Source organism: Grus americana, chromosome 2 (genome assembly GCF_028858705.1).
Source record: "Grus americana isolate bGruAme1 chromosome 2, bGruAme1.mat, whole genome shotgun sequence".
NCBI lineage: Eukaryota > Metazoa > Chordata > Aves > Gruiformes > Gruidae > Grus > Grus americana.
This window is the reverse complement of record NC_072853.1, coordinates 39607199-39632593: the sequence shown is the minus strand read 5'-3', so window position 1 is coordinate 39632593 and position 25395 is coordinate 39607199. Positions and strand designations below refer to the sequence as shown.

Here is a 25395-nt window from a genome sequence, read left to right as displayed (position 1 = left end):
TTTGCTTTCTGTTCTCATCATCATTTGTCTTTTCTTTGGTTATGGAACTGCCAGTTAATTCTTTTCTATTTCCTCCAGTGCTCATAGGTATGAAATTGTATAGTGTGGTGACAATAAGAAACTAATCAAGAAATGCCTGATTAAAGGAGCATCTCCCATATACAATGTGAGCATGGAAAACAGGTATGCTATTACCAGGAAAGCACATGTTGCTACAGGTTGTGGTGGTTATGATCAAGTTACAAAGCATTTATTGCCTAAATATGCAAACATCACAAGAGAGATTGTTGAGCTCTTCAAATCTTTCTGTCTTGGATGCCAGAAGAAGAGAAAGAGACCCTTGACTAATAGCATTGGTGTAAAACCGACCATAAGCAAAGAATACTCATCATAAGGGCAAGTTGATGTCATTGATATGCAGGCTTGGTCTCAAGGCAATTTCAAGGGTATAATTATGTACCAAGACCACCTCGCCAAATTTTGTGTTCAATGAGCCCTTACCTCAGAGGGAGCACTATAAGTGGCCTTTCAGCTTTTCGATATTTTGCTCCTACTTGATACCCCTGTTGTGTTGCGGAGTAACAAAGGAACTGAATTTACTGCTGAAGTCAGCTAAGAACTGAGGCTTCTGTGGCCTCTGCTTAGCATAGTGCATGGAAAAGCAAGATATCCACAAGGCCAAGGCTCTCCCAAAGAGGATATTAAGCAAAAGCTCTTAGCATGGATGGCAGACAATAATTCATGGGACTAGACTGTGGGGATTCACTTTTTCCAGTTCTCAAAAGCACCACCCGTCAATCTGGAATAAACTGTACACCGTATGCAGCTTGGTTCTGTACCAATCCCAAAAGTGGGTTTAGCTCAACTTCTCTTCCATCAGGGATCATCAACCACCTCCGCAGTCAGCACAATCTGCTTTCAGTGCTCAGCACTCTTTCTAATGACTCTGCTGCGTCAACATATCCAGAAGAAACAGTCCCCCTCATCCGACACAGTGGTAGGCAGCCAAACTGGAACTACTGCTAAACTAAAGGTGAGACCTGTTCCTATATCTCAAGCTCTGTCAGAAAGGATTCATCCAGACCCACCAAGTTCTCCACTCACCGATACCCTTGAGCTAACTGGCCCTTCACTTCTAGGGCACCATCCCAACCACCCCCTGCAAAATCCAGCCCCACATGCTGCCCCCACCGGCACAGCCTCCCTGGGCAGCAGGAAGGACCCTGGGCAGCACGGGCTTTGCAGGCAGAGCTCTTGGTAAAGCACAGGCTTCAGATGGATGAAAACACTGAAAAGCTGAACAGATATGATACTGATGTTGCAGTCACCTCAGTTATGAAGATAAGTTCGGTTCTGGCAGGTGGTGTATATGACTGGATGATTTCAGGAGTCTGTATGGCTTTAGAAGTTAATAAATTACAAAAATAATCTTACATGTCTTTTTAAGTTAATTCAAGTAACAAAGTATCAGACATTTTACATGGTGCCTTCCTACTAGTTTCGCTAACTTCATTAAAGGCATGAAACTTTCTCTTATTTCACAGAATGACTGAATGAAACAGCCATTTTGTGAAATGGCTGAAAATGTTAATCATTTCCCGAAATGACTGGTTTCAAAATATGACTGTAACATATACAACTCTGGAGTCACCCATTACGTTTTCAGCAACATACACTTCCCAGGAAAGCATGTGGAACAGAAGTATTACCCATAGCTTCATTTTATTCTGTGCCGAGAGAGGAGAAGAAAAAAGGAAGAGAGGCATGTGTTTTAAACCCATTAAGACATTTTGTGCTGTACCAAGTGAAAATTATTCTCTAATGATACAATATAACATATCCTAAATTGGATTATCATATACAGCCTCCTTTGCAGTATATATTTAAGCATAAGTTGCCTTTCTGGAAGGCACTGCGTGATTTCACTGCAGTGACATAGTTTAGAATAAAATAAATCATCCAAGTTGGGGAGAGGTTTTTCATGCAGTCCTATGTCTTCCGAAAGAATAGCTTTGATGCATGCTTTTTCTGTGCACTCCATCATAGGAGTGTAAATAACAGTTCCTTCACCTCTATCTTTTCCCCCCACACTCCCACCTTGTTGTTTTCTTGAAGCGTCTTATGGGTCAGATGTGAATCTCATAGCTGCAGCCTATTCAACCTTTACATTAACATCCCTGTTCCGTGCCATTTACCTTTCTTCTGCACATTTTGTTTCGTTCTTTTGCTTTTGTATTAAATAACAATTCTGTAATTAAGAATGCTGGCAGCTTGTAGCCCCATTTTTTCTGGTTTTCTTGCTCCTTTTTAGAAAACTTAATTGCTGCCTTTTTAACTTCCAGGTTAGAGCAGCAGGGCACAGGAGTGCAGTTCATCAAAGCCATTGTATTGATGCTGATGCATAAGTTGCCTGGCATGGGATACCACAGAGTAACAAAGGTTCATTATTTCATTTGTATTTGACACATGACCTTGAAAAATGTAAATGTTATATCTATGGCAATTTGACAGTTCGCCCCTTTCTCCTTTTCTTTTTCTTCTACTGTAAATTTTCCATCCCCAAGGAAAAAAAAAAAAACAAAACCAGACACAAGTTATCTGAATTTAATTACAACTGAAAGATGATACTCCAAAATCTTCTGTTATAAAAATCTTATAAGCCAAGAAAACAGGTCTGAGGGAAAAGCACTCAAATTCTGTTAGGGAAAAAAACCCCACGGTGAACCAGAATTTTAAAAAATACCTAAGGATGTCAACCACCTTAATTTTTGGCTGTCCACCTGGAGACCTTGTCAAAGGGCCTGATCCAGAGTTACTGTGTATTTCCTTCACTCTGTACACAGATCCCTTGCAGATGTCTGCCTGGAAAGGACTGAAATTGTGGTACCTAAGATAAATAGTCACTTTTGAAATTTTTGGCCTTAGGCAAATGCTTCAAAAACAACTCTCCTGTCTCCATTAATATTTTCTGAGTGGATCTGTGTTCAGAAGAGTGTTAGTGGGAAGCAAACATGGTATGTGGCTTTGCATGGGTATTTGAATTAAAATGTTTGGTGGCCTTTTGAAGCTCTTTAGGAGTCATTCTATAGGAAAGCAGTTATAGTGATAACAGATACCAGGCAATAGGAGCAATAAACAGATTGTGAGCCACCCATTGGCTGCAGGATGCTTCCATGAACCATTTGCAGATTAATGTTTATTGACAAGTAAATCTGCAAAGCTTTGAGTCTTTCAGTGAGTTATTTTCAAACAAAAGAAGCAGCTAAATATGTCCAACTATTTGGAAGAAATTTAACACTGTTAGTTGCTTAGTTGAGCATAAATTTCAAGTATGAGAATATATGACTGGCTTACACCGGTTCCATTCTGAATTTCCTGTCTTGCTGAGGATCTGTCAGGAAAGCATAATGTTTTTGCTAAGTGCATCTGAAAGATAGGTAAGTCAGCTTATTCAAAAAACTGTAGGAAGGAGAGTCGTAGCTGAAAAATCAGTTTGTATATTCAACATGATGAGTCATAAAATACCTATAAATGTCATAAAATACAAAATATTTTCAAAAAAAGCATACAACATGTGAACCCAGAGTTGTTTCCTTTTCCAGGCAGATGACTGAGCAATGAGAGATAGAAAAGAATAATTAAAGAATAATTGACAGATTGTTTTGACTGAGGCTTATCCATATTGTAAAGTGGGCACTGAAGGAAAAAAACAGCAACACTTTGCTCCCCATTCCTTGTAGTACGTGAACGGTGCCACAAAGGAGCCATAGCCCCGGCTGTGTACCTTGCTGATTTCCTGCCACCACACTCCCCTGTCATCTGCGAATCTTCTTTTCCAGGCTGAATCGGACCTGATGTCACACCAGTTAATGCACACGTTCCTGGGCTGGCCTTTCTCTTTTTTACAGATATTTAGCACCTTAACACCCCAACTGTTGCTTCTGCATTATATCCATCCTTAGAAAATACTTTGATTCATTTCAACAGACGGCCTTAAAGGACTTGATGAAGAGAACATGCCAGATTAGGGATACATTTGAAAGGATGGTAGCCAAGAGTAAAGTAATTATTGTTGACTGAGTCCAAGCAATCTAGACAACTTACGTATGACCTTGTCGTAAGGAGCTAAATGGAACAGGGCTAAGGAAGTGTATGCGTGTGACTGATTGATTTAATCCTGCTGAACTCTTAATTTTTGAATGGAGTCTGAGAGGTTAGCGAGCAATCCTTTAATTTCATTAGCCAGGCACTTTGAACACTGGATAAAGCCAGTTTATTTACTGCTTACATCTAAAACATTTTTGTCTTCAGATACCTGGAGATTTTACTCTGCAATAGCAATGCATTTTTCATTACAACTTGCTATTTCATGCTAGTCATTACTTCTCTGCCTAAGGTTAGGCTGCAGTGCAATTTCAATGTACAACCCATAGACTGGTTTCATGTGATGCTTGACCTTGTGACATTTTTACTGGATGGTGAGGGAATTTGCAAACTAATGTTGTTTGTATATGAAGAGATAGGGCCTTCAGTTAATGCCATTTGTTTCTCAGGTTTTTTGTTGGGGTTTTTTTGGGTGTGTGTCCAAAGGCTCTAAACATTTGCAATAGCGTGGATTTAAATGCATACTGCTTGCTGTTATTACTTGTAACACAGGAATGACCAGAAGTCAGATGTTGCATTTTGTTGTTGTTGCTGTAGAAACATCTACATGAGCATGGGAAATATCCTAAAGACATTATTAAGAGATCCAGACTGAAAATGGTGTTTTGTTCTCTGGGAAATTTTGTTTCATCAGGTAAAAAAGATTTTGGTCAGCAAGCTTTAATTAATGTAATAAGAGCTAACATCTCATGGAGAAAATAGGAATTTTTCACACATGAAAATAGTCAGAACTTAACAATTTGACTGATCCCATAAAATTTTTAATCAGTGGTTCTCAGGTTTGTGGGGACTCTTTGCAAACTGTGATCTCCCTATAAAATAATGTGCATGTCTTTTCATGTCATTTTGTGTCTCTTCTCTCTCTCTCTTTTTTTTTTTTTTTTGTTGGGATTCCTTAATTTTCTGTTTCAAATTACCTTCATTTCACTCTATCTACCTCCTACAAGCGTTATTACAGCAACTGACTCTATGGCTGTGACTCACAGGTCTACGTCTGTTCTCCATGCCTTGGTTATCCTTTTCTTGTTAGTGTCTTCCCAAAGTTATTGCTCCTGCTTAGCTTCACACAGGTACCTTCCTTCCTTCTCTAGTCACTGTGGAAAATATCAAAGTCCTTCCTATTTCGTAGGCCTGGTTTTGAGCTGGGCCTGTCTACAGATTCATCTAGTCCAACCTTATAGCTGCATAGATTTCTTCTGCAGAATATCTTCACGCTACATCCTTTCTTGTCCATAACAAACGGGCACATATGGTACTCTCGGCCAGACCCTTATGTAGTAACTGCTGCAAAATCTTTTCTCTTCAGTACTGGCAGCTGCCAGCTTGGCTCTCCCATGTCCTTTTAGAGTCCTGCTGCAAATGTAATTTTCCTGTCACACCAATTTGCTGTTCCCGCCCCTCTCCACCCTTCATGGATGATCTATTTTTCATATTAAGTATTAGCTTTTTCTTTCACTTTCACATTCTCTCATTCACTGCCAGCACAGTTCAGGAAGAGTGAGCCCTAAAACACCAATGAAGGGATGTCTGGGTGGCACCTATGGCTTTGGTCTTGAGATCCTCTTTAGACTTTTTGCATGGTTTTATGATACTGAGATGTAAAATCCACCTCTGACTTCTCCATGGTGCATCTATCATCTATATAGTTCATGTTCGTGCATCCTTTTGGGTTTTGCCATGTTGTCTCATAACTGGGAGGGAATTCTGACTTCTGGAAACCTTCCTTTTTCACATAACCTCCTCTGAGCTATGAGGCATAAAACCCAACTACTGCCCACAAGGAGCAATGCCACTGAGACCATCCCCTACCACACTGTGCTGCCTCCACTTGCCTGAACATCGGCAGCCTGCCCACAGCCTCTGCTGTTTCAGGTAGGGTGGGAGGCCTTCAAGGAGAAACATTTCGCTCTGTGTTCTCCAAGCCATGGGGATCTCATCTGTGATTTGGAGTCCTAGACGCTGCTGTAAAACAAGCACTGCTGAGAGTCAAAGAGCTACCCTGACTCCGGTGGTGTGTTAAGGATGGATTGTCACCCTTGACACAATACCCTTCGGCAAAGTATGTGAATTTCTGCTCACCTGGCTCTGCTTGGCCAGCTATTGGTGCCTCTATGTTTGGAGTTCCCCTGCTGAAGATAATTAATTTTCTCTCTTCACACATGAAGGTAGCACAAACTGTGGGTAACTTGTGCAGACTTCAAAGGAGAGCAAAGAAGAATAGCTCAAGGCCATTTTTCAATAGGGGGGAACCCACACACATATCTTTTCAGACAAGTGGTATGTTTTCTGAAAATTCAACTAAAAAAAAAAAAAGCAAAAAAAAGTCCTGGATTAAATGGAGACCCCACTGTTTCTGGAACATAATGCCTTGCCATGGTTCACAGATTCACAGACTGGTAGGGGTTGGAAGGGACCTCTGGAGATCATCTAGTCCAATCCCCCTGCTAAAGCAGGATCACCTAGAGCAGGTTGCACAGGATTGTGTCCAGGTGGGTTTTGAATATCTCCAGAGAAGGAGACTCCACAAGCTCTCTGGGCACCCTGTCCCAGTGCTTGGCCACCCTCAAAGTGAAGAAGTTTTTCCTCATCTTGAAATGGAACTTCCTGTGTTCCAGTTTGTGCCCATTGCCCCAGTCCATGGTTAAACATGTCAAGTACAGTCAGACAGTAAGCTGATTTCCATGGTACATGTGGAGATGGCACATGACATGTTCATTCTCACCCAACAACAACCCCAAGCTGAAATATGCTATAAAAAGAGCCTGTGGCAGCCTTCCTGCCCAAGGACCCTTCAACTGCAGAGGGAACACTGCACTTCTCTTTCTTGGAAGGCTTTGTGCTCCTCTGTCAGAGAGCCAGAGTGGAGCAGGTATTATGTGAAGATGAGGTTATTGATTGTGCCTGTCTGGAGTAGGGGAATGAAGCCATGAAACTCCCCTGTATGGCCCATGGGAATCAGCACACAGGAGCTGGAGGGCTCCGTAGGGAGCACAGCCCTCTTACGCTGCCTCCATGGCACGAGCAATGACTGTACATTTTAAATGCCTTTCAGGCATTTACATTTTCAGAGCTTTGGATTATGATTTATTATATTTACATGTGAGACAAAGTAAAGAACAAAACAGAAAAGCTAAGGAGTGGGGGAGGGCTGTTGTCTGCGAAGAGAGTTTTTATAAAAGCTACCCCCATTCTTGCTTGGAGACTGAAATAATCCTCATAGCTGCTGCGTTATGGATGATTTTAGGCTCAGGTCATAGAGCATGTGTAATACCCTGGAGCTTGAATCTGCCTGTGTGCTCCTCAGTACTGAGTTTTGTAATCTTGCCCCATAGGTACAGCTGTTTTAAAAACAAGCATGATTGTTAAAAACAAGCCCCAACTCCTTTACCCTCCCACCCCCCCCAGCCCACCACAGTGCTAGGCTGCAGTTACACAAAGACCTGTACCAGCACAGCAAAGAGCTGGAAACCTCTGGTGGTAACGGGGGCAGCAATGACTAGCTGGGGACAGAAATTAGAAATGTCCTACAGCAGATCTGTCACAACAGAGAAAGTTTCTGGTCTGTCTGGTTTCCAGCTTCACAGTCTCTCCCCCCTTCAGCTGTTTGTTCCTCCCCCAGGTCCCTTGTTGGGTACCAAAAGAGGACTGTGTGCCATCAGCTGCCTGCTCCCTTCGAACTCTAGAGGCAGTTCCCTCCTGCAGAAGCTCTCTGCAAAATTACTTGCCTCCTGAGAATCTACTTGCTATAAATTACATTACACCCTCGGAGTAGTCTAAATTATTTTAGACATGTCCAGTATGGTTCTGGATTTTTAAAGCCATGGTAGCAGTTTGAGAGGTGAATAATTTCCTTTCTCCTTGGAGTACACATTCAGCTCTGTGCCTTTTAACATCTGTACTGCTAAGCTGACTGGGTCCAGCCTGACTTCTCAGACCAAACTAGTTTAATTCCCATATTATTTACATGCAAGTTGTATGTTTCGGAAAAGCTGCAGAGCTGTCCACAGTGGAATATGCCAGCAGTGTCAGCCCCTCACTGTGCCTCTTAATTCTCATTTATGCAATCTGGAGTGATAACACCGGGCGTATAACTGCATAAAACACCAGTTGATACATATCCGGAGCTTAGACCTCCCCCAGATCAGTGTAAGTACCTTGAACATGATCTGACTGCACTCTAAGAGGGGCTGGAATAGGCTAGAAACCACACAGGTCATGAAAGTCAGCATTCAAATCCTCCAAGAAACCTGCTCTGAGCTCAGACTATGGGTGCGTCCTTGGAGCATGAGACAAGATTTAAGCTCATTTAACAGCTTTGAATTCCATCACAATCCTTCTTTGTGGAAAAGACACAATGTATCTGTTTCATTACATGAGTTGAATTTGTAATTTGTAATCCTACACTTTCTTCTACTTTTCTGGAATTGTAGAGGCATATAATGGAGTGATTTCAAATGACAGATCTAAGAAATGTACAGTTTGTTGGAATCATATCTATTTATTTCTTTACTTAGGCAGTTTAGACTAACTTAAATTAGTGTTTACTTCTTTTCTCCTCTCTTGACAGGTAACGAGCTTGTGTTCAGGCTATTCATACTAGAACACTTCCATATCTATCATGTTTTTCTTTTCCATCTCATGGCAAAATACGTAACATGAAGAAATGCCAGTGATCGATTATTTGTTTTTTAATAGTAAATCCAGTCCAGTGCTTGTAGATGGAAATTTTACATGAATAACTGTCCAGTCAAGCAGTAATTTGTCACTGAGCTGAAATTTATGCAGAGCTCTCTTGGACACTGTGGTCAGTTTTTGATCTGGGGAGCTCTTGGGTGTGCCTTCATGATAATCCAGCACATCATTTCATGTCATGTTTACATACATTTACAATTTTTAAAATTATTTTGACATTAGTGTTTATGTTATTGCTTTCCCCTACCACCATGTTTATAGAAATGATTTATGGTGGTAGTATTTAAGGTGTATTCTCCTGGATCTTGTTGGCCTTGTAAAAACAGCAGGAGTTTTATAGGAAATCTTCAACCTCCTGCCCGCGGAAACTCTGTGTAACCAGAGTCTTCTATGTTCCTTGTCTCTTTCTGATCTATGAAAAAGTAGTGTTTGGGCTACCTGGTCTAGTGGAGGGTGTCCCTGCCCATGGCAGGGGGGTTGGAACTAGATGATCTTTGAGGTCCCTTCCAACCCAAACCATTCTGTGATTCTATGATTCTAAAGCCAGTGCAGCTATCCGTGATTCATAAACTTGCTAAAATGTTTAGTTCATTTTGAAGTATCCTAAGCTGTGACATGAAAAAGAAAATCTCAGGCTAGTGCCCTGGCATGCGATATATCTGCTTACCTTGGCTGTTCTGTGAGCTGGAGCTTTTCTGGGTGAAGCTGACTGTGATGGTTTTCCATTAAGTCAAAATGTCAGGCAGAGTCCCCCCCTCCTTCTCCCTTCTGAATTTGATAACAGTGCCTTTTTTTCCTCTTTTGTTTGTCTGTTTAGGAGATAATCATAGGAAACCATGTGATAGCCTATGACACAACAGCTGTTTGCAGTTCCACTTTTCGTATTTATGCAAGTCCCCTGAGACTCTGGTGAGGGAGTATTTTGCAGCCAAAAAGAATTTCCCTGTGTGCATTTAGTTTACAAACCAGCTTTTTGTATATCTTTTCACAAGCTCTTTATTCTTGGAGGAGTGGGGAGAAGAGTGGGAAAATTACATATTTTGGGGGTAATTTATAGGGTTTTTTTGACTAATATTCCATGAAAAACACAAAAGTCTTCACATGCTTGGAGTGAAGCCAAAATTCTCCATTACTGTTTGAACATAAGTGACATGCTCTTTCATTAACACTTATGGTGTCTAAGGCACTGGTCTTCAGCTGCTTTACCTCACTGCTAAAAGATATTTACATATCGAAAACTTGAATCAAACGTAATTTCTCAGATTAGTTTCTCTTAGGAAAAGAGTAGTTGAAGAGAAGAACAACAACTGATGGGAGGGAGAAAGTATTACAAGAAATGAAATGCAAATTTCAGGTAACTTTGGAAGAGAAATGCTGACACAGTCCATGCCCTTCTTATAAGTTGCTGTTGGGTTTGGTTTTGTTTCATTTTGTTGGGGTTTTTTTAAGGATGAGCTGTAATGGAAATATGTGCCTTTCCATTCTGCCTTCATTTGAATCTTTCCTAAGTTAAAAAATAATTCCTAGAGCTTAGAATCACAAAATGCCTTTTCCTCCCAAATCCTTCACAAGGGCAATAAGCACAGCCCTGTTCACAGGGACTATTTTCTGCGCCTAATGATTTTTATACCACAGGTATCGAGATGTAGCTGAACTATAAATGACTCTAGCTAGCTGGAAAAAAGACGACAGTAGTCTGTTGTCTTCTTTTTTTTTTTTTAACAAATGGTAGTATCTCTAATGTAATCTATTCTAACCCCCACATGCATTTTAACTGAGGAATGGAGATATGCAACCATTTATTTTTAATATTCTGTAGGAAATAAGAGCCTTGGCCAGTTACCATGCATCACCTAAGTACCTGCAACAGGTCTATAGCTCTTCTCTGGCACTGTGGGCTCATACTGCTGAAGAGCAGAAACAGAGAACATTAGAGGAGATATCTATCCTTGGATGAAGAAAATAACTCAATTTACTTGTTAGGAATGAAATTAGGATGACAGTTCAGGAGCTGAAAGCTGTCTTCCATGAGGAAGATGAATGAATATCTTGTAGTACTTTTGTAGGAGGAGAATCAGTTAAATTAATTAGACAAAATATCTGATAACTAGACTGGGAAGGCAGTATGTGATAGAGTTTTCTGTCCAACTTCTGATCTTATGCTTCCAAAAACATTGATTTTTTTTCCCATTGAATTTAAAAAAATGGTGCAAGAATTCAAGCTTAAAAATAGGATAGCTTAAAAATAGGGTAGTATAATTAATTTTCTGACTGGGTCTCTGTTGTGACCTGGTGAGAGTTTATATTTATTTTTTGCTCTGGGAAGGAAATGGGTTCGAACAGACAACCATATGTCAATTGTGCTCATATAAAATAATAAATGCAAGGCAAGATCTGTGGGAGAAGTAAAATCTTTTATTAGAGCAAGTCATATAGTTGGAAAAAACAGACAAACTTTCAGGTCCACAAGCACTTTTTCAGGTCTGAAATAAAAGCTGTTATCTTCAAAGCTAAATACAGGTGGAGTACAGTTATTCTGAGTTTAATTAGATTGTTAATCATTTGGACCTTCTTAGGAAAAATGGGTAGCTGGAACTGCATTTCTTCATGTGAAATTTCTGATCATTATTTCTCATTTAACTGCCAATTGTCCAACAGAAAAAAACCCCATAAAATATGATGAATTTCTGTATCATTGTTAGGAAAGATGTGCCTGGCTAATTTCTGTGCCTGTTTGTTTCTGTACTTCGATCACAGTTAGGGGACCTTGGCCATCTAATCTTAATTCCTTCTGGAGACCAGGCAAACACATCATAAATATTGAATACAAAAGGATATGTTAGTGTAAATGAGCCATCAAGCTGTCAATGTATAAATGGAATTACACCAGTGATACGAAAAGAAGCAATGGCTGGGTATTACATTCCAACAGCTAAGAGGCAGAAGAAGAGTAAATAGTGCTGAAGGCCTTGAGTCTATCAGAAATTTGGAATTCTCCTTAGTAGAAAGTGAAAATCTTGAGGCTTGCATGGTCAGTGAAAGACTGAAGAGAGGCTGTGGACAAGTCTGACCTGAAGACACAATGGAAGTACCTGCTGATCTCTACTAACTCACTGTTTTATAAATTGAATCTAATGTGTGTCTTCTCACTTGTGTGAGGTCAGTATTGTTCCCATTTTATGGACAAATAAAGACCAAGATGATGCTCTTCCCTGAGGCAAGACATTCCACTCTGTGATGTCTGAAAATGTAGAAATAACAAAATATCTGTCCTTATCTTTTTGTGTTTCAATTTACAACTCCCTACACATGTGTTGTGGATACACGCTGTGCTTCTCTTTCCTTCACTGTTGCTCCTGTGACACTTACTGCGGCCCCAATGAGGCAAGAGCTGTGCTGTGCCTTCTGAAATCCATGCTGGATTTTGCTTGGATGCTAGATCATGTTCCCGCCCCACAGTACATGCTCTCTGCTCTTTTTTGCCCATGGCCTCTGGGCTCTCAGCAATGCTTAGGAAAGGGAACATGACTTTCTTCTCCTTCTGCTACCTCAGCATGTGTGATCTGTACTGAAGAAATTATGCTGGTATTCCAATGGCTTATTTTTAATGTCAGTAACATAACAATAATCATTTTGGCTATTTCATAATGATCAACAAGAAATACGTTTGTGTATGGGGCAGCAAGCAGACTTACTCTTATCTCTCTCTGGCAACACAACCTAAACTCAGTTAACTGGAGATAACCATGAAGTGCTAATAAACCCGTATGCTGAGTTTGTTATTGTGTATATAAATTTAAAAGAAGAAAAGGGACCCACTCTTAGACTCAAATCTTATTTGCCAAATTTCTGATCAGATCAATACTTATTATAATTCTGCAAAGCATATCACTATAATTAGTAAAGATAAAATTAAACAATGTGCTAAATAGTGGACAAACATCTTTAAATATTATTTTAAAGATGGAGAAATAAAACTAATATTTTAATTGGGATTAGCACTTTGAACAATGAAGTCACAGAAGAAAATTGGTAGCCTTTGATAAAATTGGGAAAGTTTATTGTAATTTCAGTAGACCAATGATTTTACAAGCAGGCTCTGTGCATCACGGCAAGAAAAAATACTCTGTAAGGAACTTGTTTTGATTTGAGACATTTTCAGAGGGCTATTTTAATTTAATTAATGAAAAATCATAGGTTAATTGCCTTCTGCTTTAATGTGAGGGTATTATGCATGCAGGCATATTTTATTTATATCTTGACTGTTTGATGTACACAATCAATTCAAAAAGGGATAATGAAGAAGTGTTCCGCCCTGTGTAGAATAGTAATTAGGGACTCTAGTGCAGGTTTTTTTTATTAATTGTGCAGTTCTGTAAACATGTTTGACATAATGCTGAGAAAAGCATTTGTCAAATTTTGCTATTCTCCTCTTTTCTTCTTACTTCTTCCCATCCCTTCTACCCCCTGCCCTTTCTCCCATTTAGTCAACATACATGGTATGGCATTAACCCTCCCTGTCTCAGCATCAGTCTGACTTCATATGACAGATGGATCGCGGTGAACAAGACATTGAGGAAAAGTTGCCCCTTGAAGAGCCTACGTTATGAGATGTACGTATGTCAATAACAGAAATGTTAAGGTTTGTGGGCTTTGGAAGAGTCTACGAAAGATGCTGAGCTATAATAAGGTGGTGTATCTTAAAACAGCAACTGGGGTGTATTGGGCAGAGCGGTCACTGTGGCAACAGGAATACCAGTTCTTCTGAACTGAGTCCGTGCTGAGTATAAGCCACAAGGGTGAGAGAGATCATGCAAATGAAAACTCTTTGTTTCTATTTTATCAATTTCCAGTTAAGTCAGTAAGAGCAGAAGATGATACCACACTGTAGACAGGAGCGTCTTCTGATGTATGACATTTCCTTGATCCAATTACTGACTTTTTTTAGAAATACAAGATACCTACATTTCATTCGGGCAGTTGTGCCATTGTGTCTCCTTTTCTGTTCTTTCCTTCTCCTTCTGTTCCCATTTTGACTACATGCATTTTGAATGTTCAGCAATATCTCACTTTGTAGGTAATTAAAAATTAGCATGTCATAGAAAAAACTTTCTGTGTGTACAAGGTACTTAGACCAGCACCTCACAGAGAGGATAATAGTCTTCAAGAACCTCCTTTTGAAGCACATCCTTAATTATTTTACCCTGGGTCACTTCATGACATAGGTAGATGGTTTTGTTGCCTTCGGCTGACGCATAGGTTGTAATCATACACCATAACAATCTCCCATGTTCTGCTGTAGTCAAAGGTTATCTTTTTTTGAGGTTACTTGCCTCAGAATTAGTTTGGAAAGGGTATTCAGGAGCTAAACTTATTTTATCTGCTCCCCAAACTACTCCTAGAGTAATTTTTCACTATGAAAGAGTTCAAAGTAACACTATTAATTTGCTTTCTTAGGTGAAATTCCTCAACTCCTGCTGTGATGACACTCACACTAATGGTCATTACTTGTGCAGTCTGTAAATACTACCCAATGCCGTCTGTGCACACGGCAGGAACAACTCCAAGTGGTAGAAGTAACTCCTTAGGATAACAGTGGCAGTAGACATCATGACGTAAGGAAACCTGACTGAGCATGTGCAGCCAAATAGAAATCATCTACTTCTAGAGTATTACAAGCCTGAGATTGTTTTCAAGTTAAATGACAGCCAATATTTGGTCCACAAGAAACTACCACACCCTTTCATGGCAAACCGTCTGTAGGGTACTACTAAAGGTGTGTTTGTCTTGCTGAAGGTAAAATTAGTAAAAAAAATTAGTAAAAAGATGGTCACCTAATCCTGAGAGGTATGAGCTCTCACTAAGGGTCTCTTTTTATGACATATCTTTACAAGATGGAATGTAGAGACAAAACAAGTAAATGAGGGCAAAGAAAACACTCTCCAAGTCTCCAATTCTCTTGAATCATGTGGGGAAGAGGGGAGCTGCTGAATTCATTGCTCCCAGTGCATGCTGGAGAGTGCGAGGTAGCAGGGCAAAAAGGTGTTTGAGCTCATGCGCACATATGCATGTCTACACTCTCCCTTGTCTAGGTAGTTGGAAATTGCAAGACCAGGAAACGGTGCCTGGTCTCAGCAACTCTTCAGTTGTCTTCTTCATCTGAAAGCATGCAATGGAAGTATTACTTCAAATATCAAAGGTGTACTATAGCAGGCTACGTGGAGAACTGAGGAATCCTAGCAAAAGTCGTCTTCACTCGGAGCCTTCTGTGCCTCCCTGATATCCTCACTGTTTGAAGGCTGAATTAATTGACATCACCTTTGGTGTGGTGGGTGAAAGGTTACCATGAAACAGAGGTCTTTGGTGGCTTTGTGGTAACTGTGTTGTGTAATAACATGATGGCAAACAGATGCCCATGATCTGATTCTATAGTTATATTTATACACATTCATGTAGACATGGTCTCCCTTATCTTATCTGTTAGAAGAGGGAACATAAATAATCTTAGGTTGTATCAGTTCTGCTGCTCAATAGACCCTCTCCAGTGGGAGCAGGCAGTCAAAGTATCTTATATAGAGAGGACATGGATGCTGAGATCACGGGCAACTTACAAACGGCTGTTCTTTTTCCCAACAGAAAAAATATGCATTGTTTGATTCTTTCATTTTGTTTCAACACAATATAATCAATTCCACATACGTGATGAGCTTCTTTTAAATACTCAGATCCCAGAGGAAGATCCTCTAGTTTCATTTGGCTTTTCTTGGAATAATCTTAGTCCTCACAATAAGATAATAAAGTCTTGTTAATTCATACTTACTAGGCTATTGTATTTGAAGATTACAGATGTCATAAATAAAGGCTTATCTTGTGTTTCTAGCTTACCTTTATAAGGAAATATCTAAAGCTTTTTACAAACAGAGCTGAAGCTTGAAAATCACTTAAAATAGTGTCATTCAAGGGCAAGACCACTCTTTTGTCCCATGGATAAACAAAATAAGACCTATTAAATAAACATTAATGGTGAGAAAACCTTATAATCTATCAACATTAAGTTACCAGCAATGATTATTTGGGAGAGAGGTTTAGATGGAATGTGGTCATCTGTTATTTTCTGACTATAGTTCAATGATATCTCCTAGAGAAGGCAACAAACCATGACTATGCGACTAAATCAACATACTAATCACAAGAGTTCATGAGGACTAGATCTCATGTCTTCCTTCAGATGAAAAGAGCCAAAAGTTCATGTCAATACATAGATAATAAAGTCACTGAACAGAATTTCTCTGTATTTATAGCTCTGTAATTAGAACCATGGATTTCTTTAAATCTGCTATCAGGTAAATTAAAGGAGGCTGCATATCCAATGAACAATTATTTCAATAATCCACATTTGATTTTCTTAATTCTTGACTGTGTATGGTTTATATGATCCTTGCAACCAGTACCTACTGACCTATATTCTAGTGATGTGAATATGAATTTCTAAGCCGTCACCTCCCGGGCCTAATAATTTCCTTTAATAGCTTAGGCAAGCCCCTAAAATTTTAATTATCCATTTTGCCATCAGTAAAATTTTCAGAGTTCAAGTGAGGCCCATTAGTGGACATGAAGATAGATCACTGTTCAGTATGAAAAGGCTACTCCCAAAGGACCTGAGTTATTACCTACTTGGATGTAAGATATCTAATCTTCTAAAATTGTACCAAATGATTTCTCTATCAAAACCAATAACTTTTGGTTGAAATATGGCATCTATTTTTGGAGGATTTGCTATTTTGGCTTAAATAAGTGACAGAGAAACCAATGCAAATCTAAGTAACGTGTCTCAGTGGTTCCTTTCCTTTCCTTTTAAAATCATCTTAGATCTTCTTCCAATACTGCACTTATTCAGCATAAGCAACCCAGCTCAGGCTCTTGCTATATTTTCATCTACTTAGCTAAATAAGTTTACTAACATCTGAAATGTACATCCCCTTTGAGTAATTACTTGATCACGTTTCCTCCTGAAGAGTATATAATAAACTGAGTGTCTTTAGCTTCTCACAGTAATCAGGTTTCTAGTTACTGAAATAATTTTTGGAGTGCTCTCTCTTGATTTTCTCACATATTGTAAGCTTAGAGGCCATTACTGGTTGGAGGATTTTGCTAATTATCTCACTGTGGTGTAAATAGCTCCCACTTTCTATCTGGTGTTCCCTTGATCACTCAGTCAAGGGCCATATTTACCTCCTTTGCTGCCACGAGGCACCATGTCAATTCTCCTGACCCCAAAGTCCTTTTCTTCACTGCTTTTCTCTCTCATAAATACCATCTATAATCCTGATTCTTAGATTCAGTTTTAATAAAATGCATATTGCTAAAATAAGTCAGTTTTCTCTTTGGAACTGATCTGCCCTTTTTAACTACTCCATAGATTTTTTATGTCATTGGCAAAATCTACCTTCAAGATTTTCCTCTTGACTGTTGAATATCGTACTGAAGTAAGAAAAGATTACTGCCTGGAAATATCCCCAGAAAATGATGCTTCCTTATTTTAAGATTTGTAGATTTACCACTTTTTAATCCATCTAATGTGTTCTAGATGCAGCTGATCAAAATTTCAGAAAATTTCAGAAAGTGTTTAACTGAGACTCAGAAGGAGAACTACTAATTTCATCAGAATGAAGCAAGACTGAGTCAGAAGCTTTTTAGAAGCTAAAGTATATCTATCCATAGAGCTATCTTGGGCAGCCAAATCTGTAATCTCATCAAGAAACGATACAAACTTTGTCTGACAGCACCTTTTTTCCATTGTAGATATGCTTACCTCAACTAACTGCTTTTCACACAAAGTTTATCAAATACTTTTGCTGTTTATGCATCATCACTGAAAATATTACCATACTGAAGTAGTATTATGCTCTATCTAGTATTGTAATACGAATTAATAAAATTGCAAGTGTGATAGACTCCAACCCCAATAACATGAAGGCTGATTGATTTTGGTAATTAGTGGATACTAGGGGGGAAAATTGTTAAGGAGGGTAGACAGACACAGATATGCATGGGAACAGATTATGTTGGAAGTAATTCTGCCTGATAAATAGAATGAGAAAGCGGAAAACAGAGATAGAGAGAAAAGAAAAGGAAAAGGAAAAGAGGAAAGAAAATTGCTTCCAAGTGGGTTTGTTGTTGTTGCTGTAGAAGAAAAGAGAGGTACCAAGAACAAGTCCAGGAAAACTTTTTAAATGCTGATTTCTGGGGACAGTCTAGCAAGAGGAGAGCTGAAAAAGTCCCTGAGCCTGCTGGGCTCTGTTTAGAGGGCCGTGGATTGATGGGGTTGTGAACCCCTCTGAGGGGTAGGTGTCACGAGCTGTCCCAGCTCTGGTAATTAGATAGGTTCGGCAGTCTTTATGAGTGGCTTACGTTCACTGATTAATGTTCCACTTGTGCACAGATGTGATTTAGCTTTCTGCTGAATAAACACAACATAGGGATGGAAAGGTGATAACTGCCATACTCAGCAAAAAAGAAGGAGCCTATAAATATGCCAGTGGGTCAATAGAAGTGATTTCATTCTGCCTTCACAAGACTGCTGATGAAGTCTGACAGGGAGCTCTACTTCATTAATGCATCACAATGGTGAAGAAAGCCTGAAGGGCAAAAAGAGCCACCTGCAGCAGATTGGAGCCTGGGCTGCAGCTGTCAGAGAACAGCCAGGGAGAAATGAAAAGGGCTGCAACAAGGAAATAAAGAGGATATCATAGGCGGATAGGGTGTGTTTTTGCTCCTGCCTGAAACGGCTGATAGGGGAGGCACAGTGCTCAGGGCAGCAACTGCAGATGAAGCTGTACTGCCGATCAGAAACTATTCTGGGAGGAAGGCCTGGCAGTATGAAAAATGTTTTGGTTAAGGCACTGAACAGAAAGTGCTAAGTCTAAAGATGGGTAAATACAGATGAGTTTAATGATTCATTAAGAAAATAGGAGCATCTACTGATGGAAAATTGCTCACAGCACAATAAGAAAAATAAAAATACACTTGGGAGGAAGCAGTGAGAGATGTATCAGATAGTTGGTATATAGTTGAGAAGTGCTGTTATGCTTGCTCTGTTTCTAAAGGTCTTTCCATAAGGATCTGCTAAAGGCTGCTATCTCTACTGGCTTCTCAGCCTCCTGGAACTAAAGTCCCTGCCCAGTTTGCGAGAGGCATGCTGCTGAATAACCAAACTAGTGCAGAGGATGAATACAGGAAAAAAAAATAGAAGGATATGACCGCCATATACTAAAAATAAGCTCCCTGGAAGCCAGCCATGGACCTGCTTGAAATTGCGCAGTGCTGATCTGTCCTAGCTCACAAGAAGGTAGGGAACAGAAGATAGCCCCCCACGGTCACCAGGAGCCATTGGGCTTCCTCAGCCTAGAGCTGTAGGTCAGCAGCCAGAGGGAAGCCAATGAAAAGGCTCCCGACCCTTTGTGGTGCCCTGGGTGGGAAGCACATAAATGAACAAATAAGGACAGAAGTTCAGCTAGGACGTAGGCAGAAGCAGCTGATCCATATATCTGAACCTTTGGTCCGACTCATGCACATCTACTCTTACGTTTTCACGTGGGCACAAAGTCTGATCCCTGCATAATCCCAGAGAAGTCCTGAAAGAATATGGCTCTTCTGAGATCAGGATTAAACCCACATTGTCTCTGTCTCCTTACCCATCTCCCATTCCTTGCAGCTGGATCCTGTCTCTAACCACTGGCCTTACCTGGATCACAAGAGAGTCATCTGTGCACTGCTTGTTAGGTACCTGCTTTATTTCACTGAATTTTTTATTTATTTCCCTATTGTGTTCTCATCCCGTGTGCACAGTGGCAGGAAGGAAATGCAGACAGATTGCTTACTGATCCTTTCGAATGCTTTCAGAAAATCCCAGGATTTCTCATTCTCCTTTTACCCCGCTGGGCTGTCTTTCTCCATCACTATGGTTTCTGTACAGATAATTATTACTTACAGGCAGAAGTAAATTACTTACTTTCACTAACTGAAAAGATCTGAACTTTCAGCAATGTGTTTCAAAGTGATTTTTTCCATCTCCAACACTTGTAACCAGACAGAGGCAAAAGCTGAATCTATCACCTGTGGTACTTCCAGCTTTCCACAGAAAAATGCCACTGTTGTTATACTAGATTTTAAATGAGATGGTCTGCCACAAAGCTGACTTCCTGAGGTGAAATAGAAAATCCTTAATATAAAGATATTACACTAGAGAGGAGGCCATTGAATATATTTTTGTACAAGCCACAGCTTGGGAGATTAAAATTAGAGGCACTTAGAAAAATGTTCATAATCTACAGAGGGCAGAGATCAGTATTATATAGTCCTGAATCCTCCCCAGCTGACTGTTCCTCTCTCGGCTATTCAGTGACTAATGACATATTCAGATGACACAGCTTGAGCTGCAAACACTTATGAGGATGGTGAAGTCAAGAAAACGAACTTAGAAAAGCTAAAAACAGACCGAGAGCAGTCACCAGGCATGAGGATCTGCCATTTCCTTTGTGGGAGGGATGAATTAAATTTCTTTACAGGAGCATCACTCCCTGCTGCGCTGTTGGGTTGGAACTTTATAAGGGAGAGAGCTGAAATGTCCACCTGAGCATGGACTGTCAGGCATTGCATGTAAATGAGGCTAATTGGCCACCCTGGGTCACTGTGGGAGGAAGTTACCAACAGTGTTATGCGCACCAGAGCAAATCACAATGACTCCAGCAATGCCACTACCTTTCCTTAAAGCCTCTGTGTTCAGGAGAGGGACTGGGTCCATCCTTTCAATGGTTCCCATGCCTGATCTCTCTTTCCTTTGGAATCTCACAAGGGCATGCTGGCCCAGGCATGGGACAGCACCTGCAGATCTAGAAAGTATATGACAGGGAGAACCAGTGATACGATGAGTGTACACAGAATCATAGAACCATAGAGTGGTTTGGGTTGGAAAGGACCTCAAAGATCATCTAGTTCCAACCCCCCTGCCATGGGCAGGGACACCCTCCACTAGACCACGTTGCCCAAACCCCCATCTAACCTGGTCTTAAACACTTCCAGGGATGGGGCCTCCACAACCTCTCTGGGCAACCTGTTCCAGTGCCTCACCACTCTCACAGTAAAGAATTTCTTCCTAACATCTAACCTAAATCGACCCTCCTTCAGCTTAAACCCATTACCCCTTGTCCTGTCACTACACTCCCTCATAAACAGTCCCTCACCATCTTTCCTGTAGGCCCCTTCAGGTACTGGTAAGCCGCAATTAGATCTCCCCAGAGCCTTCTTTTGTCCAGGCTGAACAACCCCAAATCTCTCAGCCTGTCTTCATAGGAGAGGTGCTCCAGCCCTCTGATCAGCTTCATGGCCCTCCTCTGGACTCGCTCCAACAGCTTGATGTCTCTCCTGTACTGGGGGCCCAGAGCTGGATGCAGTACTCCAGGTGGGGCCTCACAAGAGCGGAGCAGAGGGGCAGGATCACCTCCCTCGACCTGCTGGTCACACCTCTTTTGATGCAGCCCAGGACACGGTTGGCTTTCTGGGCTGCAAGCACTCACTGCCAGCTCATGTTGAGCTTCTCATCAATCAATACCCCCAAGTCTTTCTCCTCAGGGCTGCTCTCAATCCATTCTCTGCCCAGCCTGTAGTTGTGCTTGGGATTGCACCATCCCCTTGTATGATAAGGTAGTGATGTGGCAAACAACATGAGTGGTGCTGTTATGGGCTCTCCTAGGTTCCTCCATATCGGTCAGCAGATGAGTGCTCAAGGGAAAGCGTCTTCCCTTAAAGGCCATTTTGAGGAGCATTTCTCTCAAAGGAACGTCCTGAGGCTGGGGTAAATACAGCAATCCTTGGCAGGGTAGATCAGCATAATTAAGATTCATATTGACATTAATGGACTTCAATGTCTGGCTGGCAGCTTCAGTCATTTTTAGCAGTCTTCAAAATAAATAATTTGCACAGCACAACAACTAGATCAAAAAGCAGTAAACTCAGTTAAGTTACAGAAACCGTCAATAGTCACGTAATCTCACAAGCCTGAAGTCTGACTTGAACACATGCTCTACAAGAGCTACTGTCATGGAGTTGCAATTGATCAGTCATTCTGCTTTCAGCTTATACCCAGAAACAATAACCCAAACCCTAGATCCCACCAGTTCTCAAAGAAATCAGGCTTTCCAGCCAGGGAAATACATTGTGCATAGTGCAAGAAGCAGCATTCCTGTTACCTCTGCAGATGAGGTATTACTCCAGCTCGTAGCTTTGTGAGAGGGTTGTGCATGCCTGTGTTTATAGAGCTGCATATCACGGACCTTGAAATGCTGCATCTTCCCAGGTCTCTCTCCCATTGAAGCAAGAGACTTCTATGGCCTTGCCTGGAATAGGCATAAGACACACGTGTTGCATCTGGAAACTGATGTCTCAAAACACAAATTGCACCCACTGACAAAAATTGGCCCCTTATGAGAAGAGAAAAACCCCAAGACACTGTTCTGGAGACTCAGTGCAGTGTATCTGCATTCCCAGCTGGGATTTGAGCTCATGGGTCCCAGGAGCACCAAGTCAATACTCTAAAGTAGGTACATTAGAGCTAAGTGCCATGTTGGCAGCTGCTGCAAAGCCTCGTATAAATATTACACCTCACTCTGCAAGGTACAAAATGTTTGGTTTCTGAGTCTATTAATATATAATGAGGATATGGTATAATTAATATAGTTTTGATTTTCCTATAAATCCACATTACTAATAAGAATGCAAAGTAATTACTCAAAAAACCTTTTCAACAAATGGCAGTTTTCACTGATTAAAAATAGGGTTTGTGTTTTAAGTGTTATTTAGGGGTTTGCTGAAATGAATAATTATTAGGTTATTGAGCTACAAGATAATTAAGAAAAGTGTTTTTACTTAAACACACCCATCAGAAGCTACATCAGCAAGTTTAGATGCATGTGATGTCCTCTGATTTTTTTAATGTCTTCTAGAAGTCTTGTATGTATCCACTTGCAGACTGGAAAATGAAAGATTTTTTGTTTCATTTAAAAAGCTTCGAACATTCTGAATGATGAGTTCAGGTCATGAAGTGGATACCTCTCTATTGTAAATTCTTTTGTAATCTGAAACAGCATTGCAAAAGTATTTTCATTCCCTAACTGAAGAATTAAAAGTTGATGTATCCATATAAAATGAAGCTAAATGTCTTGGCCAAATTTTAGATATGAATATTGATGCTAACCCACTCTGTGTTGATTTAGAACTGTCTTAAAATTTTTAATTTTAGCCTTCACAAGTGTATGTGTAAATTGGTACATGACAAAGCTGCATGCAATTTGGATGCATTCTTCATATTGCTGTATTTGTAGAGAACTCAGTTCAGTTTCTCATACCTGATTATTTTATTTTTTTTAAACTGCTTAATTAAAGCTATTTTGGTCCTAAATCTGAAGGGGAAATTCTTCTTTAAGACTCTATCTTGCACAAGCTTTTTTTCAAACTTCAGAGCAGCAGGAGAAGCTGTCCCAGAGTGATCAAGCACCAATTTTGACCTTTAAGCCCTTGAAGTGCATTTTGTGATTGGTGTGTGAAACGGTAGGAATATTGGAATACTATTAATTTAGGGTATGTGGCTCTTATTATTCTACCCCAGTTTGTGATAGCTTTGAGTCCAGAACTATGTGCATTAAGAAGTGTTTTGGTTTTGTGTCCCACATGTAACAACCATGCAGTATCCAAAACTTACAGAACCTTCTCTGTAGGGCAACGTCATCACATTGTTTAGATGAGATTTTCTGCCATAAAAATCTAGTAGATGATAAAACTTTGATCATGTGTTCCTGGAAAATTGGGAGTCTTTCAGTGGCATGCCTCAGCTGGAGAGGATTAATTGAGTGCCATGAAAATAACTTTTTTTTCCAGTGTATTTCAATGGGAGGGAAGAGAGTCCCAGTGAAGAACGCTGGAAGTACAAGAAGAAGTCTTATGGGAGCATGTCTTAACAGGATTGCTTGTCTCTCTCTTATGTCAGTCCTGTGGCACTTAAAGTCTAACAATCAAGCTTACAGGTAAGGCAGTTTCTCCTCCATAACCCTGGGCTCGGTGACTGCATGGTGGTGGTACCGGTAGGCTTGTGGCCATGGTTTGTCTCTTGAATCTCTCTCTTTACTTGAAATTGATGCAATGAAGCATCTGGCTCTGAATAGAGTTAATAAATGTGTCAGTGAGAAGTTGAGGACATCTCAAGTGAAATTGTTATTTATTTATATCTTATCTCAGAATGTAGTCAATATGACATGATCACGTTTTCCTCATTAAGTGCTTCCTCATTTACAGTGTATCGGTTTCCTATCCAATCTTGGAGCCAACCAGTATCAAATACCAAATCATCTTGAAGTTTACAATTAGGTAGAGTGAAAATGCTGGAAATGGGAAGACCCTCAATAATTCTATGGCATCAGAAAATTAAATTTCTGCAATAACAAATTACGATATAATGAGGTCACATTAGAGGAATAAGAGGCCCAGATGCCTCAATGATTAAATCTGTCTCTTCCTGTAGGCCTGCACCTAATTTTAATGAATATTTTGATAGATAACATATTTGGTTCAAAATAGGTCTTTAAAGACAGTTGTGAGAGTATTATATTTTAAAGATGCTATGATAGAAATTCATTTCATTAACTGCCTGATAAGAAAAAATGACTCTACAAACGTACTGGTATCAGCCATACTATTATGACCCATCTGCTCTTATTGAGTAAAGTGACAGTAATATATCTTTATTGGTCTGTTCCTTGAATGCTGTAGAGGCTCATTTTCCTTATCTAATGAAAAGCCAAGTGACACTAATGAAACAGGTACTGTATATGCCTCAACTTCAGGAGAGGAAACAGAACATCAAATAAAAATGTCTGTAAAGAGAACAGTTATGTGTAAATATATATGTGAGTCTACAAAGGAGAAAAATAACCCCCAAACCAATAATTATTTTTTGTTGGTGGTGGTGTTTTGCCCCTCTCATTCTTGTCAGATCTCTTCAGTCCTGGTGTATTGAGACTGTGCCCATCACACTGATACTGTTTGTTGCTGTGTAGTGATCATGCCATTTCCAAAGTTCACAATTTTTCTCATGGTACAGTTTAGCTACATACTTTCAAATACACTTGCTTCTAACAAAAATGGTAATGATGCAGCAGTTTTGCAGACACACCAAGTCCAGGTAGTTGTATAAAAAAAGAAGTCTGCATGCCTTCTGAAGGCCTGTGTCTGCTGAGACACTTGCTGAGTCTCTGTTCCTATGCATATGAACATGCCATTCCCTGCAAGAAAATTCAGAAGTGGCCAAGGGCTTCCAAAAACGAAGACTTCTTTTTAAGAATAAATTTTGGTTCAGTCTATTGAAGGCTTTGAAAATAAGCATTCAGACTTGGCCTGACTTCAAGGAGGAGCAAATAGAGCAGAGCAAATGGATGTTATATTATCTGGATGCCTTCTCTTCTTGGGAACATGTTGTCCTTAACTATACAA

At 40.1% G+C, this 25395-nt stretch overlaps 1 long non-coding RNA gene across 9 annotated transcripts in view; it reads left to right on the top strand.

Moving 5' to 3' along the window:
• The window catches only part of LOC129203259 (uncharacterized), a 33281-nt gene extending 9354 nt beyond the window's left edge, over positions 1-23927 (top strand). For 6 of the 9 annotated variants that reach the window (XR_008575957.1, XR_008575958.1, XR_008575961.1 and 3 more), the window contains one exon: positions 79-1855. This is a non-coding gene — a long non-coding RNA (uncharacterized LOC129203259). Of the gene's footprint in view, positions 1-78; positions 1856-2342; positions 2440-23787 lie in introns of those variants that run through there. The other 3 variants (XR_008575964.1, XR_008575959.1, XR_008575962.1) reach the window with 3 other exon arrangements.
• The last annotated feature ends 1468 nt before the right edge of the window (positions 23928-25395 follow it).